Genomic DNA, 14,562 nt, shown 5'->3' on the forward strand with positions numbered 1-14,562 from the left:
AATAAAAAGTGGGGTAGTGTTAAAAAACAATAGAAAATGCGATATTGCGCAAAAAAGGCAGTGAAAAAATGATTTGGAGTGCAAAAAATAAAAAATGTGTCCAATCAAAAAATGTATCAAAATATATCCAACACTTTAAGTATAGTAGAAAAAGAGTCAAACCAAAGAATGAAAAAAGTGTGTCCAACCAAAACAGTGTGTTTCAAATATATCCAGCAGTCAAATGTGTGGTTTGACGAGTGTGTCCTGCGGTGCAAAACAATGAGACCACAATAAACAGTGAATGTATATAACTGAAAGTGCTGTCACAATTCCTCTAGTGGTTTAAAATGTCCCAAAAGTGATAAAAACGTCCAAAAACGATACCTATAAAAAGACAAATAAAGAAAACATAGCGCAATAACGTCTTTACAATGATAGTAATGTTGAAATATAGCTTACCAATCAGCCAACGCATTTTGACTCTTGATAAAGGCCTACTATGGGCCGAAACGCGTTGGCTGATTGGTAAGCTATATTTCAACATTACTATCATTGTAAAGACGTTATTGAGCTATGTTTTCTTTATTTGTCTTTTTATAGGTATCGTTTTTGGACGTTTTTATCACTTTTGGGACATTTTAAACCACTAGAGGAATTGTGACAGCACTTTCAGTTATATACATTCACTGTTTATTGTGGTCTCATTGTTTTACACCGCAGGACACACTCCTCAAACCACACATTTGACTGCTGGATATATTTGAAACACACTGTTTTGGTTGGACACACTTTTTTCATTCTTTGGTTTGACTCTTTTTCTACTATACTTAAAGTGTTGGATATATTTTGATACATTTTTTGATTGGACACATTTTTTTATTTTTTGCACTCCAAATAATTTTTTCACTGCCTTTTTTGTGCAATATCGCATTTTCTATTGTTTTTTAACACTACCTCACTTTTTATTTTGGGATTATCTTCAATCAAATCTATCACTTTTGGACTTAATTTTGGGGACTTTATTTTGACACTTATTTTTGAAGCTTATTCACAACTAGAGGAATTATTCATCAAAGAAGAATTTGACAGATATTTTATCACAAGTCGTCACTCACATTACTACACAATTTTAGATATTTGTATTTGGTTTTTATTTTTATATTCTAGATATTATTGTAATTTGATAGCCCATTGATTTTATACATTGTTTTAATTTCCTATTGTTTTATGCTATTGTGTATTTTGTATCATGGATCCATGAATTTAATATGTGCAGATAGATTGTTTATAATAAATTGTAACAATTTTTTATATCCCGTATTTAATATTCCATTTTGATTATCCATTGCATATTTTATTATTGCATATCGTTATTATTGCTTATCGTTGCATTTTCTCCGTGGGCTAGATGATCCTATTTTATTCCCCTCTGCCTTTCGGTTAGGCGCCTGAGGGACTCCACATTATTAGATTACACTTACCCGGTGGTAACTAGGTACCACCACCCTCAGGCCAGTAGGGGCTTGGTTGGCGCAGGGCCAGTACTCTCTCTTTCTATATCAGACGTGTCACAATACAAACAAATAAATGTATACTATGCCAGGCGTGTCACAATACAAACAAAAAAATGTATACTATATCAGCAGGGATAGGCAAGGTGTTTCCGTACATGGACACTGGTGTCCGTGACTAGCCCTTGCAGTGTCCGCCACAACCTTAGTATATATTTTCTTTCTGATTAAATAATAGGAATAAAAAAAATATGTAGTGTGAATAAAGTTAGTGGCTTGTAAAGAGACTGCTAGCGATATTGGGTGATAAGTTATGGAATAAATAAAGCCTGAGTGAAATACTGGATGTGTATCTGCATCAGTATAATAACACCCAGCTCTATACAAAGACACAGTAGTGACACTTGCACATGCGTATAGCCAGACAAGGGCTGGTTATAGGGTCAGTACTATCTGCATCAGTATAATAACACCCAGTGCTATATAATGACACAGTAGTGACACTGGCACATGGGTATAGCCAGAGGAGGGCTGGTTATAGGGTCAGTGGTATCTGCATCAGTATAATAACACCCAGTGCTATATAATGACACAGTAGTGACACTGGCACATGGGTATAGCCAGAGGAGGGCTGGTTATAGGATCAGTGGTATCTGCATCAGTATAATAACACCAAATGTACCTTGGTGTCCTTCACTAAAGTCTGTACTTTGGAAAATGTCTGCCAAAGCCTTTGTCTGTGCCTATCCCTGGATATCAGACGTGTCACAACACAAACAAATAAGTGTATACTATATCAGACGTGTCACAATACAAACAAATAAATGTATACTATATCAGACGTGTCACAATACAAACAAATAATTGTATACTATATCAGACGTGTCACAATACAAACAAATAAGTGTATACTATACCAGACGTGTCACAATACAAACAAATAAATGTATACTATGCCAGGCGTGTCACAATACAAACAAACAAGGTATACTATGCCAGACGTGTCACAATACAAACAAATAAGTGTATACTATATCAGACGTGTCACAATACAAACAAATAAATGTATACTATATCAGACGTGTCACAATACAAACAAATAAGTGTATACTATACCAGACGTGTCACAATACAAACAAATAAATGTATACTATGCCAGGCGTGTCACAATACAAACAAAAAATGTATACTATGCCAGGCGTGTCACAATACAAACAAATAAGTGTATACTATATCAGACGTGTCACAATACAAACAAATAAATGTATACTATATCAGACGTGTCACAATACAAACAAATAAATGTATACTATATCAGACGTGTCACAATAAAAAAAACAAATGTATACTATGCCAGACGTGTCACAATACAAACAAAAAATGTATACTATGCCAGACGTGTCACAATACAAACAAATAAGTGTATACTATATCAGACGTGTCACAATACAAACAAATAAATGTATACTATATCAGACGTGTCACAATACAAACAAATAAGTGTATACTATACCAGACGTGTCACAATACAAACAAATAAGTGTATACTATATCAGACGTGTCACAATACAAACAAATAAATGTATACTATATCAGACGTGTCACAATACAAACAAATAAATGTATACTATATCAGACGTGTCACAATACAAACAAATAAATGTATACTATGCCAGACGTGTCACAATACAAACAAATAAGTGTATACTATATCAGACGTGTCACAATACAAACAAATAAATGTATACTATATCAGACGTGTCACAATACAAACAAATAAATGTATACTATACCAGACGTGTCACAATACAAACAAATAAATGTATACTATATCAGACGTGTCACAATACAAACAAATAAATGTATACTATATCAGACGTGTCACAATACAAACAAATAAATGTATACTATATCAGACGTGTCACAATACAAACAAATAAATGTATACTATATCAGACGTGTCACAATACAAACAAAAAATGTATACTATGCCAGACGTGTCACAAAACAAACAAATAAGTGTATACTATGCCAGGCGTGTCACAATACAAACAAATAAGTGTATACTATGCCAGGCGTGTCACAATACAAACAAATAAGTGTATACTATATCAGACGTGTCACAATACAAACAAATAAATAACAAATAAATGTATACTATACCAGGCGTGTCACAATACAAACAAATAAATAACAAATAAATGTATACTATACCAGGCGTGTCACAATACAAACAAATAAATGTATACTATGCCAGGCGTGTCACAATACAAAAAAAAAAATGTATACTATGCCAGGCGTGTCACAATACAAAAAAAAAATGTATACTATGCCAGGCGTGTCACAATACAAAAAAAAAATGTATACTATGCCAGGCGTGTCACAATACAAAAAAAAATGTATACTATGCCAGGCGTGTCACAATACAAAAAAAAAATAAAAAAAAAATCACTCTCATTGCACCGTCCCCACCCTGTGGCAGAAGAGTAGTACTGCACTGTTAATATCTTTCACTTTCATTTCTGAATTCACTGATTTTTGCTCCTCCTTGAAGAAAACGAAGAAGATACAAAGAGACGGAGCAAAAACATAAAATAAAACTAAAACATAACAGAAAAATAAGTAGTGTGAGAGGTAGAGAGAGAAAAAGTGGTGCAGCAGATAATAGGAGAAAGAATCATGGAACTTTGAAATTTCACATTTACGTCAGAGAACCTCCTGGTATTACAACAGAAAAACAAATCTGCATTCTAAAAGGTATGTAAAATATAAATAATTATTTCTTTGTAATATAATAATCATGTGTTAAGTGTTAGTGTAACCCATTTTGGTAAAAAAACGTAGTATAAGGATTACTTCCTGTTTAGACAGAGGAAAGTTTACAAATCGTTGCAACCTGAAAACCAAGAGCATTCACTCAACAAATACTACTGAAAAATATTTAAGAATTAATACTTAAATTTTTAGAAACGTTGCATGAGGAAATTTGTAATGCTAAACCATTAAACGACATCTTTGTACGTCCATGCAAATAGCAAGTTTCAGAGACGTTAGATAAAAATAAACAGGAAGAAGTTATGGATATATTTGCATACTAACTGCACAGACCTTAAACCATAATATCATTGTCACAATATTTTTAGACAGTGCAATTCGTTATTTATACAACTGGTTGAACTTTCATGGGATTACAATATTTTTAGGTGGTCATAAAACTGCCAGAGCTCTGACATCAAAGCAGCTATGAACAACTCTATCAGTTCTTCCCACCTGTTTAGGTCAGTGCTGTAAAACCCCTCAGGATATGCAATCTATAATAGAGTTCTATAAGGTCACATGGTGTCAGCAAACATATTGTTCTTCAGCAAACCATCATACAGTTTGTGTTTTTAATTTAGTTACCCATCAGGAGACATTTTCCATAAATTAATTATAAGATATCAAACTTCTCATTGTCCTTATATATAACCCACTGCATCAAAATAATTAAATAGCATTTTAACCTATGTAAGTACTTTAACCCATGATATTGTGAAAAGTTAGCTTTCCATTTCCTGTCACAGGTAGTAAGTGATGCTTCTGTTACACAGAAATAAACTACAGTAATGTTGCAGTGTAGATAATCGTGATTTCAGCTCCAAACAGAAACACAGCTGTCAAACATGGTTTAACTTTCCTTGCAGAGGACTTACAGTAAAGGTAAGTTAAACAATAAGAGCCAGATTACAAGTGGCGTGCTAACTCTACTCAAAGCAAAATTTTAACACTGCCATGTTTTTGCGCTTATTACAAATTTGCAAGTATAAAGTTAGCTCAAGAGTGAAAGACTGATGTGCACTAACTTCAGGACTTCTTATATCGTGACCACGCTAACTTCTCCCCTTCTATGGGGAGCGCTGTTAAAAACCCTAACACTTATTGTTCGTGTGATAACCCATCACCGCGTTAGACCAACCGTGCTACAGCCGAACGTAGTTATGAATACATTCCAATGTTCTTTATATAAAAGAAAATGTTTTTTTTTATTTTAAATTATATATATTTCTATATATTTTTGATTATTTAAAATTAAAAATAAATATATATATGTATCTGTACCTATATATCTATATGAATATATACACATATAGAAATATATAGTACAGTATATACAGATATAAATATTTATTTTAAAATAAAAATATTTTTTTCACCTAAGTCAAGAATATTGGAATTTAAAGTATTTCTATTCAAAAGACATTAAAACACAATTACATTGAATAAAATAATTTTATTTAAAACAAGGCCTTAAATCTTCATATTGGCAGATTGTCTGCCAGTACCTTAGATTGTTGTGACCAGTGCAGGGTGAGGGAGGAATCGGGTAGGGCTCAGGGTGTGGGAAGTGTCAGGTGAGAGGGTAATCTCTACACTAAAGCTTCAATTAACTTTACAAGCTATCTGATTAACCTCTTCACTTCCGGGAATAATAGAAGTGTGGTGTGCAGCTGCAATTAGCAGCATTCTAATTACCAAAATGCAATGGCAAAGCCACGTATGTTTGCTATTTCTGAACAAAGGGTATCCAAGAGAAACTTTTACAATCTTTTGTGCTATGAATGCACAAGCAAGATATGTAAATAAATTTCAGTGGGAAATCCAAAGTTTGTAAAAACTTAACGATTTTTTTTTAAATTTTGAATATAATATATAAATATATTTTTGATTTATTTTATATGATAGCATTTGGCGGTGAAATAGGGGCATGAAATATACCAAAATAGGCCTAGATCAGTACCTTGGGTTGTCTATTTAAAAAATATATATATAGTTTTAACAAATATACGGCTAGATTACGAGTCTTGCGTTAGCCTAAAAAGCAGCGTTAAGGGGTCCTAACGCTGCTTTTTAACGCCCGCTGGTATTACGAGTCAGGCAGGTACAGGTGTACCGCTCACTTTTTTTCCGCGATTTTAGCATACCGCAAATCCTCTTACGTCAATTGCGTATCCTATCTTTTTAATGGGATGTGCCTAACGCCGGTATTACGATCGCTTTAAAAAGTGAGCGGTACACCCTCTACCTCCAAGACTCCTACTGCATTTTTTAGTTTTATGGGCTAACGCCGTAACATAAAGCTCTTAACTAAAGTGCTACAAAGTACACTAACACCCATAAACTACCTATTAACCCCTAAACCGAGGCCCCCCCACATCGCAAACACTATAATAAAATTATTTAACCCCTAATCTGCCGACCGGACATCGCCGCCACTTTAATAAATTTATTAACCCCTAAACCGCCGCACTCCCGCCTCGCAAACACTAGTTAAATTTTATTAACCCCTAATCTGCCGTCCCTAACATCGCCGACACCTACCTACATTTATTAACCCTTAATCTGCCGACCCCAACATCGCCGCTACTATATTAAATTTATTAACCCCTAAACCTAAGTCTAACCCTAACCCTAATAAAACGAAATAAATTTACTACTTTAAAAAAATACAATACCCCCCCAACATTAAAACCCACCACCCACACACCTAACCTTACTCTAAAACCCACCCAATCCCCCCTTTAAGAAACTTAACACTAACCCCTTGAAGATCACCCTACCTTGAGACGTCTTCACCCAGCCGGGCACAAGTGGACCTCCAGAGGGGCAGAATTCTTCATCCGATCCGGCCAGAAGTGGTCCTTCAAGCGGCAGAAGGCTTCATCCAGGCGGCATCTTCTATGTTCATCCTTCCGGAGCGGAAAGGGTCCATCTTCAAGACATCCGACGCGGAGCATCCTCTTCATCCGACGGCTGACGACTGAATGACTGGTCCTTTACGTGACGTCATCCAAGATGGCGTCCCTTGAATTCCGATTGGCTGATAGAATCCTATCAGCCAATCGGAATTAAGGTAGGAAAAATCCTATTGGCTGATGCAATCAGCCAATAGGATTGACCGCTTAATCCTATTGGCTGATTGGATCAGCCAATAGGATTGAACTTCACCGCCTGGATGAAGCCTTCTGGCGGTCTGGATGTCATCTTCTGGCCGGATAGGATGAAGACTTCGGACCCTCTGGAGGACCACTTGTGCCCGGCTGGGTGAAGACGTCTCAAGGTAGGGTGATCTTCAAGGGGTTAGTGTTAGTTTTTTTAAGGGGGGATTGGGTGGGTTTTAGAGTAGGGTTGGGTGTGTGGGTGGTGGGTTTTAATGTTGGGGGGGGGTATTGTATTTTTTTTTACAGGTGAAAGAGCTGATTACTTTGGGGCAATGCCCCGCAAAAGGCCCTTTTAAGGGCTATTTGTAATTTAGTATAGGGTAGGGAATTTTATTATTTTAGGGGGCTTTGTTATTTTATTTGGGGGATTAGAGTAGGTGTAATTAGTTTAAAATTCTTGTAATTCTTTTTTTATTTTCTGTAATTTAGTGTTTTTTCCCCCCGTAATTTTGTTTATTTAATTTAATTGTAATTAATTGTAGGTAGTTTAGGTAATTAGTTTAATGATAGTGTAGTGTTAGGTATAATTGTAACTTAGGGTAGGGTTTATTTTACAGGTTATTTTGTACTTATTTTAACTAGGAAGTTATTAAATAGTTAAATATTTAATAACTATTGTACCTAGTTAAAATAAATACAAAGTTGCCTGTAAAATAAATATAAATCCTAAGCTAGCTACAATGTAACTATTAGTTATATTGTAGTTAGCTTATGGTTTATTTTATCGGTAAGTATTTAGTTTTAAATAGGATTAATTTAATTATGTTAAATTTATTTTGTTTAATTAAAATTATATTTAAGTTAGACTTAGGTTTAGGGGTTAATACCTTTATTATAGTGTTGGCCGCGGCAGATTAGGGGTTAATAAATTTAATATAGTTGCGGCGACGTTGGGGGGGGCAGATTAGGGGTTAATAAATATAATGTAGGTGTCGGCGATGTAGGGGGCAGTAGATTAGGGGTTCATAAGTATAATGTAGGTGGCGGCGGTGTCCGGAGTGGCAGATTAGGGGTTAATAATATAATGCAGATGGCGGCGATGTCGGGGGCGGCAGATTAGGGGTTAATAAGTGTAAGATTAGGGGTGTTTAGACTCGGGGTTCATGTTAGGGTGTTAGGTGCAGACATAAATTTCATTTTCCCATAGGAAACAATGGGGCTGCGTTAGGAGCTGAACGCTGCTTATTTGCAGGTATTAGGTTTTTTTTTCAGCCAGCTCAGCCCCTTGTTTCCTATGGGGAAATCGTGCACGAGCACGTTTAGCCAGCTCACCGCTACCGTAAGCAGCGCTGGTATTACAGTGAGATGTGGAGCTAAATTTTGCTCACTTTTCTGAGGCTAACGCCGGTTTACAGAAAACCTGTAATACCAGTGTTGTTTAAAGGGAGCGGTAAGAAAAAAAGGAGCATTAGCACCACACAGCCTTACCGACAAAACTCGTAATCTAGCCGATAGGTTTCTGTTTAAAAGGAGTGATAGCAAAAATAATAAACATTCTCCCGTATTTTGGGCAAATTCTTCTCTGAAAGTTTTGGTGGTGAAGGAGTTAAAAAGTGTGTGTGTGTGTGTGTGTATATATATATATATATATATATATATATATATGTGTGTGTAATACTTTATTTTTTTCAGCTTTGGCTTGCGCTCAAGCGCAAACTATAACTTTCAACTTGTAATACCAGCTCAAGTTAGCGAGGTCACAATCTCCATTTAAAAGTATAGGCTTCATTCGAGCAAAGTCGGCCACACTAACCAGACAAGCCTTACCATGGACTTGTAATATGAAAGTGTCACAACAAGCGAGCCTCTTTATTGTGTGCGCTATCATTAGAACTGAAAGTGCAGAACACTGTTATATTCCACACAGCCATTGGCTGCGCACTCTAGTAAACTATTTCCATCGAAAGGGGAGGAGAGTCCACAGCTTCATTCATTACTGTTGGGAATTAAGAACCTGGCCACCAGGAGGAGGCAAAGACACTGCAGCCAAATGCTTAAATACCTCCCTCACTTCCCTCATCCCCCAGTCTGTGATGTCCTGTTTTATGCAGGAACTTATGCAGTGTTTTTAAGCTAAGGGTTTGTTGCTCTTTTAATGAATAAAACAGGCAGTATGGTTTGAACTACCTGTTAAAGTGAAAGTAAATTTTGCAATACCCCAAGCCAGTTATAGATTCTCCTACTTGCATATATTACAGTCGCTAACTTTATATTTCTTAAAAATGTTCAGTAAAGAATATATTTTATATTTTATTATGTGCACCTTTTCATGGCTTCCTCCGCCCCCTGCTCGATACCAGGTTTTTTACTGTTACGCGTAAGAGCGGTCCCACCCGCTCTATACGTCATTAGCCGTGCTCGTTCTCGTGAGCCCAATTTTTTGCGCATGCGCGATAACACGAGCTACGCTACGATACTAAACACTGGATTCATTGTTTAGTATCATAGTTAGGATCGTATAAGCAGTTTGCATGCTGTGCATTCCCCGATGACTCTAACGAGCAATGAGTAATTAGTATAAAATATATATCATCAATCAAGTTGTGCCTTCCTATGCGCATGCGGCTGTTGTGAACGCGCATCCGATACAGGATTAAAATTCAAGGATTGCCACATGCGCATAGCAACATGTGGGCGTGAAACTAACAGTTTTAGACGCCCATGGGGGACCAATTAGATTTAGGCAATAGTAAATCGTCACAACGAACAGAATTTTTTTTATAATGCGGGAGGAGAGTCGGCTAACAAGACAGATGGGTTTCATTAGAATAAACAGGTCTATAATTTAATTGGAAAAAAAATGATGAATGAAAGTGATATTAATTTTTAATGATTTATATCAACATATATTGCAGTCTACTTAAGTTTACTTTCACTTTAAATCACTGGTGAGACTTTTACTGAAAGAAAACTTCGTAGATGCCAAGCAGAAGCAAGGAATACTTGAGTAGAAACAATTGTTGCAATATAGGTAAGGAACATAAAGCAATCAGTTCAGAGATATGATAGAGTAAATGTGTATTTAGTTACACTTAGTAAAACATCAGTAGTTGTATCCTTATTGTAACAATTCTTCAGGAATGACTTCACGCACTCACACAATCATACATAAAATATATACAGCACAGTCAGACTATGGTAGTAACCGGTAGATTTAGCATGGTAATGCGGATGCTTTCCAGAGAGTGACAAGGTAAGAACGGATCCTTTGTAAATGGATTAAATATTACCTTAGGTTTGAGGAGAACGGTTTTACCTCTGTGACCGGTATACTGTGTTGGTGTGAGTGCGGCTTCCGGGACGCTGCAAGTAGATCCGGTGGCTCCTTGATCCGGTTTGATGAAATAATAGGATTCCGGTAGAATTGGAGAAATAATGAAATACTTTTGAAAGTAAAGTGTACAGCAAAAGATCCTCACTTACTACTGCTGTTTCAGAGAGAAAGAAACAATGAAGCAAGTTAGGAAATATCAAAAGTAGAATCACAGCATGATGGATGCGATCAGATAAGTTCCAAAGAGAAAACAATTTTCAGGCAAGGAATGATGGTTCAGGTGTGCTTGATATAGGGTGGAGGAAAGGTAGGCGGGATATACCTTAAAGGTATATCACACACTCCCCCCGCTAAGGGGTCCCCCAATTGACGAGAGGGATGGCTTCAAAGGATACCTGCGATGAAAGGATCTAATCAGACGGGGAGCAGAAATGTCAGCGCTACGATGCCAAGAATTGTCCTCAGGACCAAAACCTTTCCATTTTAACAAGTACTCTAGGTGACGATTCTTGATCCTAGAATCTAGAATACGGTCCACCTCAAATTCGTCGTGGTCATCTATTTGTAACGCAGTTGGAGTCTGAAGACTGGTTTGTACAGTAGAATTATAAGGTTTTATCAGAGACACATGTATAGTGGGATGAATCCTATAAGCTGCAGGAAGAGTTAAACATACCGTCATAGGGTTCAAAATTTTATTGATTACAAAAGGTCCAATGTATTGGTTCGCCAATTTCTTAGAGGGTACATGTAGTTTTAAATTCTTTACAGATAATAACACTTTGTCACCCACTTTATAGACTGGACTGGGTCTGTGACGTTTATCATAATAAGCTTTCTGATAATTCTTTGCATCAGATAAATGTTTTTTGACTAGGGCTAGTCTTGCTTCAAGTTGTAAAGAATAGTCTTTAGCAGCTGGTGAGTTTACGTCAGTTTTAGATAGTGTCAAAGTTGTCGGATGATAGCCATAGGTTACATAGAACGGTGTCATTTTTGTTGAGGATGATACCGAATTGTTGTAAGAGAATTCCGCCATTGATAAATAATCTATCCAATCATCCTGCAAATGGGAAATGTAACAACGAAGATATTGTTCTAATGTTTGATTTAGTTTCTCAGTCATCCCATTGGTTTGGGGATGGAAGGCTGTTGAATATCTTGGTGTGATTTTTAACAATTTGCATAATGATCTCCAAAAGGATGAGGTGAATTGTGTACCTCTATCTGTTATTATATCAGTGGGTAGTCCGTGGAGTTTCACTATGTGGTTAAGGAAAACATTTGCTGTAGTAAAAGCTGAGGGTAACCTTTTTAGGGGTATAAAATGTCCCAATTTTGTTAGATGATCTATGACAACTAATATAGTGTTAAAGTTCCTTGATTTTGGTAGCTCTACAATAAAGTCCATCGAGATCATGGACCAGGGTTTATCCGGAACTGGCAATGGGGTCAACAATCCGATGGGCCCTTTATGATCTATTTTATTTCTATCACAAGTGTCACAGGAATTGACATAATCTTGGATGGTTTGATTCATTTGGGGCCACCAAAAGTTTCTTCTTGTTTTTCCAATGGTTTTTTGTATTCCGGTATGACCGGATAAAGGTTCATCATGAGTGTGTTTCAATATTTGTTTTCTTAATGAACAGGGTATATACAATTGATCTTTATGGTTTATTAAACCAGTATTTAGGTTTTTGTGACAGGTGTATTGGTTTCTTTTTCTTGTGCCCTTTTAATCTCTTCCTCTAAAGGTGTTAGGACTCCAATAAATTTTTCGATTGGTACTATTGGAGTCAGGGTCTCTTGAGGTTTCATTTCCTGTACTCTGGATAATGCATCAGCCTTGGTATTCAGGCTTCCTGGTCGATAAGTGATCAAGAAATTGAACCTATCTAAGAATAATGACCACCTTACTTGTCTGGAAGTTAGAGTTTTGCTTTTCTTCAAATATTCCAGATTCTTATGATCTGTGAAGATTTTAAATGGTTTTTGTGTACCTTCCAGTAAGTGCCTCCATTGTTCAAGGGATACTTTGATAGCAAGGAGTTCTTTATCTCCTATACTATAATTATTTTCTGCAGGTGTGAATCTTCTTGAATAATAAGCTACAGGAAATAATTCTGATTTGTTGTCTACTTGTTGAGATTTCTCAGATGTTGTAGGATAAGTGACCTGACGTCTGGGTATTGTGTCTGAAGTGGATCTCTCTGCTCGCCGTTCCCTGAGTCTTCTATCTATGGATGTGCTTAATTTAATAAGTGCTGGAAGAGAATCAGGCATTTCCTGGCGAGACAGTTCATCCTTAAGGTTTTCAGATAGGCCCAGCCTAAACTGATTCTTAAGGCTAACTTGGTTCCATAGTGAGTCTGTTGCCCACATTTGAAATTCAGTTGTGTACTCCTCCACCGTGCGCTTACCCTGTTTGAGTGCGCGTAGTTTAGAATCTGCAGTTATTTGTGTATCTGTATCTTCATATAGATTAGACATAGCTTGAAAGAAATCCTGTAGTGAATCCAAAATTGGGTCATTATTTTCATAAAACCTGTTAGCCCAGGTTCTGGGCTCTCCCTGTAGAAATGAAATAGTGGTGCAAACCCTGATGCGGTCTGAATAATATGTGCGGGGTCTCATGGTAAAAAGAAGTTTACAAGCAGTCTTGAAATCTCTGAATTCATGTCTTTTACCAGTGAAAGGTTGAGGGTATTGAATATGGGGTTCAGGTACATCAGTACTTTTGTGAGACATATATTCTTTAACAATAGCTTTTAATGCGGTATTATCTGCTTGTACTTCTGTTAAGCCTTGTGCAAGATAATCTAATTTTCTTTGTATGTTAGAGAACTCAGTTTTAATTTCATTTGCATCCATAATAACAAAGTTTTGTTTACCAGTAACAAACCCTTAGAACACTGTGGCCTGAAAATTATGTGATGTCCTGTTTTATGCAGGAACTTATGCAGTGTTTTTAAGCTAAGGGTTTGTTGCTCTTTTAATGAATAAAACAGGCAGTATGGTTTGAACTTCCTGTTAAATCACTGGTGAGACTTTTACTGAAAGAAAACTTCGTAGATGCCAAGCAGAAGCAAGGAATACTTGAGTAGAAACAATTGTTGCAATATAGGTAAGGAACATAAAGCAATCAGTTCAGAGATATGATAGAGTAAATGTGTATTTAGTTACACTTAGTAAAACATCAGTAGTTGTATCCTTATTGTAACAATTCTTCAGGAATGACTTCACGCACTCACACAATCATACATAAAATATATACAGCACAGTCAGACTATGGTAGTAACCGGTAGATTTAGCATGGTAATGCGGATGCTTTCCAGAGAGTGACAAGGTAAGAACGGATCCTTTGTAAATGGATTAAATATTACCTTAGGTTTGAGGAGAACGGTTTTACCTCTGTGACCGGTATACTGTGTTGGTGTGAGTGCGGCTTCCGGGACGCTGCAAGTAGATCCGGTGGCTCCTTGATCCGGTTTGATGAAATAATAGGATTCCGGTAGAATTGGAGAAATAATGAAATACTTTTGAAAGTAAAGTGTACAGCAAAAGATCCTCACTTACTACTGCTGTTTCAGAGAGAAAGAAACAATGAAGCAAGTTAGGAAATATCAAAAGTAGAATCACAGCATGAGGGATGCGATCAGATAAGTTCCAAAGAGAAAACAATTTTCAGGCAAGGAATGATGGTTCAGGTGTGCTTGATATAGGGTGGAGGAAAGGTAGGCGGGATATACCTTAAAGGTATATCACACAGTCATTCTTTGCCTTTCTTCACAGGAGGAGGGCAGAGAAGTGCCTG

At 36.6% G+C, this 14,562-nt stretch overlaps 1 protein-coding gene across 1 annotated transcript in view; it reads left to right on the plus strand.

The window, feature by feature from the left end:
* The first annotated feature begins 3,981 nt into the window (after positions 1 to 3,981).
* LOC128663630 (uncharacterized) overlaps positions 3,982 to 14,562 on the plus strand; it is a 73,515-nt gene continuing 62,934 nt past the window's right edge. Inside the window, exon 1 of the mRNA XM_053718053.1 lies at positions 3,982 to 4,250. The gene's annotated coding sequence lies outside the window, so the exon portion shown is untranslated. The remainder of the gene's footprint in view (positions 4,251 to 14,562) is intronic.

This window comes from Bombina bombina, chromosome 1 (assembly GCF_027579735.1).
Source record: "Bombina bombina isolate aBomBom1 chromosome 1, aBomBom1.pri, whole genome shotgun sequence".
NCBI lineage: Eukaryota > Metazoa > Chordata > Amphibia > Anura > Bombinatoridae > Bombina > Bombina bombina.